Source organism: Bidens hawaiensis, unplaced genomic scaffold (genome assembly GCF_021521415.1).
Source record: "Bidens hawaiensis isolate Kalapana, Puna unplaced genomic scaffold, B.hawaiensis_p1.1 tig00017939_1, whole genome shotgun sequence".
Taxonomy (NCBI): domain Eukaryota; kingdom Viridiplantae; phylum Streptophyta; class Magnoliopsida; order Asterales; family Asteraceae; genus Bidens; species Bidens hawaiensis.
The window spans coordinates 139-3086 of NW_027492705.1; the positions used below are offsets into that span (position 1 = coordinate 139).

Genomic DNA, 2948 nt, shown 5'->3' on the forward strand with positions numbered 1-2948 from the left:
AATGGATGCACTAAAGAGAAACGAAACATGGGAGAAATGTATACTTCCATAAGGAAAGAGACCAGTAGGGTGTCGTTGGGTTTTTACTATAAAACATAAACCGAATGGTACTATTGAAAGGTACAAAGCTCGATTAGTTGCTAAAGGGTACACTAAAACATATGGAGTCGATTATTCCGAGACCTTTTCTCCAGTTGCTAAAATTGATACAATCAGGGTCCTTTTCTAAATAGCAGCAAATAAAGATTGGCCTCTCCATCAACTCGACGTTAAAAATGCCTTTTTACATGGAGAACTGAATGAAGAAGTCTATATAGAGGCACCGCCTGGATTCACAGAATATTTTAAAAGGGGTGAAGTCTGTCATTTAAAGAAATCACTCTATGGGTTGAAACAATCTCCACAAGCATGGTTTGGAAGATTTACTCTGGCTATGAAAAAATATGGCTATAAACAAAGTGACTCGGATCATACTTTGTTTCTTAAACGAAACGATAAATTAATAACATGTCTGATCATTTATGTTGACGACATGATTATCACTGGGAACGATAAAGAAGAAATAAAGAAGCTAAAAGAAAACCTGGAAACTGAATTTGAAATGAAAGACTTGGGTAGACTTAAATACTTCCTTATTGAAGTTCTTAGGTCTAAACAAGGAATATTCATTTTTTAAAAGAAATATATTCTTGACCTACTCGCAGAGACAGGGATGATTGATTGCAAACCAGCAGATACACCAATGATGGCAAATCTCAAACTTCTGAGGGAAAATGGAGCCGAACTAGCAAACAAAGAAAGATACCAACGAATGGTGGGAAAACTAATATATCTCTCACATACTCGCCCCGACATAGCCTATGATGTAAGTGTGGTGAGTCAGTTCATGCATCAACCAGAAGTTTCCCATATGGAAGCAGTTCAAAGAATAATAAGGTATCTTAAAGGAACAACTGGTCATGGAGTGTTGTTTAAGTCAAATGGGCATCTAGATATTCAATTGTATACCGATGCAGACTGGGCAGGAGATAAAGAAACTAGAAGGTCGACCTCTGGATACTTCACCTTAGTCGGAGGGAATCTTGTTACATGGATAAGTAAGAAACAAAAGGTGGTTGCTCTTTTGAGTGCTGAATCTGAGTTCAGAGGGATAGAAAAAGGTCTAGCAGAGGTGCTCTGGATACGGAAACTTTTAACTGAGATTGGTTTTCTACAAGATAAAGCTAGTAGAATTATGTGTGAAAATAAAGCCGCTATTCAAATTTGTGAAAATCCAGTACAACACGATCGAACCAAACATGTGGAAGTAGACAGAAATTTCATTAAAGAAAAATTGGAAGCTAAAATAATCGAACTTCCCTTTGTCCGATCAGAAGATCAGCTAGTTGACATCCTAACCAAAGCCACGAATGGAAGAATATTCGCTAAATGTTTAAACAAGTTGAATTTTGGAAACCCTACTATTCAACTTGAGGGGGAGTGTTAAAAGAAAAATATATTCTTTGGAGTAAATTATGGATCAGTCAATTGTCAATAAACATCATATCCATATTTATCAATAGTCAAAGACAGCTCACACGATTATTTCCAGCCAAGATTGATTGTATTTTTCCTTTTATAGCATTATGTGTAAAGCCTATATATAAAGGCTCTTGTTGTCTTGTTTACACAACCAATGAATAATAAAAAACCGATCCTCTGAATATCTCTTTCAAAACTGTTACAACCTTACATAAAGCACTTTCCACATTAGAAATTTATACAATTAAGAGCAGTGGAAATGGGTCTCACGGTGCACCCGTGAAACACCATTTGGCGCCGTGAGAGCGTGAAACACCCCCCCATCCTCCGTGAAGGGGGCGCCAACCCCTCTCCGCCACTTCTTTCACGGCCAAAGTTGTTGGTGAAGAGATGCATGTGGGCCCAATTCAAATATTTTTAAAAAATAGCCGTTGGCTATTAAATAAAAAAAAAACTTTTTCCATTTCCTTTTTTTATCTATAAATACCTTCTCATTTTATAGAAACAAACACACCAAACTACTCTTTTCCTCTCTATAATCTATAAAAATTCCCTATTATTTTTTTAAAAATGTCATCACCATCTTATTCCTCTTCGTCTTCGAGCGAAGAAAAAAACGCTTCTATGTTTGTATGTTCCCTGGACGGATCACACGAGATATCCCGATACACACACGTGCGGAATCCCTGTGTAGATCGTTACGGACGTAGAATATTAGCTCACGAACACACGTACACACAATACGAACAACCACACGTTATATTGATAACTTAAACCGAGATTCTAACAGACTCACGTCAATAGACTTACACGTAACAGAACTCTCTAACAACTGATTAACCGATTAGCCTTAAACAGCCCGTAACCTATCAATATAAATACACGACAACTTCGCCTCAGGCGAAGTTGTCAATAACTTCGCTCGTTGAACAAGTTCGCCTAGGCGAACTTGTCAACAACTTCGCTTGGTTAACAAGTTCGCCTAAGCGAACTTGTCAACAACTTCGCTTCTAAACAAACAATTACATAAACAATATTACAGACTCGATTACAGACATTAGACATATGAACTACTGACATCTATGTACCAACAGACTCCCCCTTGGCAGTAGCTTCATATCTTGATCTTTCAGCTCTTGTCTCGTAATCCTGTATCTTCACGCGTGCACTCCTTCTCTAACACATACCGTCACAACTCGTTGATACTTTCTTGCTTCATCCTTCCAAGCTGGAATATAAAAGATCTTTTTCTCGTTGAGCATCTTCAGATCAGCTTGCGATAAGTTTACAAGATGCATCGGATCGTAAACTCTAAGTATCTCTTGTTCATCCTCATCTTCCATCACAGCTTCAGCAGTCTGGCAATCAACGTACCACCATTTTAGATTCTTCAACACATCTTGAGGCATATTCTTCATCGGAACCTC

The 2948-nt window shown here is 37.8% G+C and overlaps 1 pseudogene; it reads left to right on the plus strand.

Moving 5' to 3' along the window:
• Positions 1-745: 745 nt before the first annotated feature.
• On the plus strand, positions 746-1486 carry LOC143554971 (secreted RxLR effector protein 161 pseudogene; annotated as a pseudogene).
• The last annotated feature ends 1462 nt before the right edge of the window (positions 1487-2948 follow it).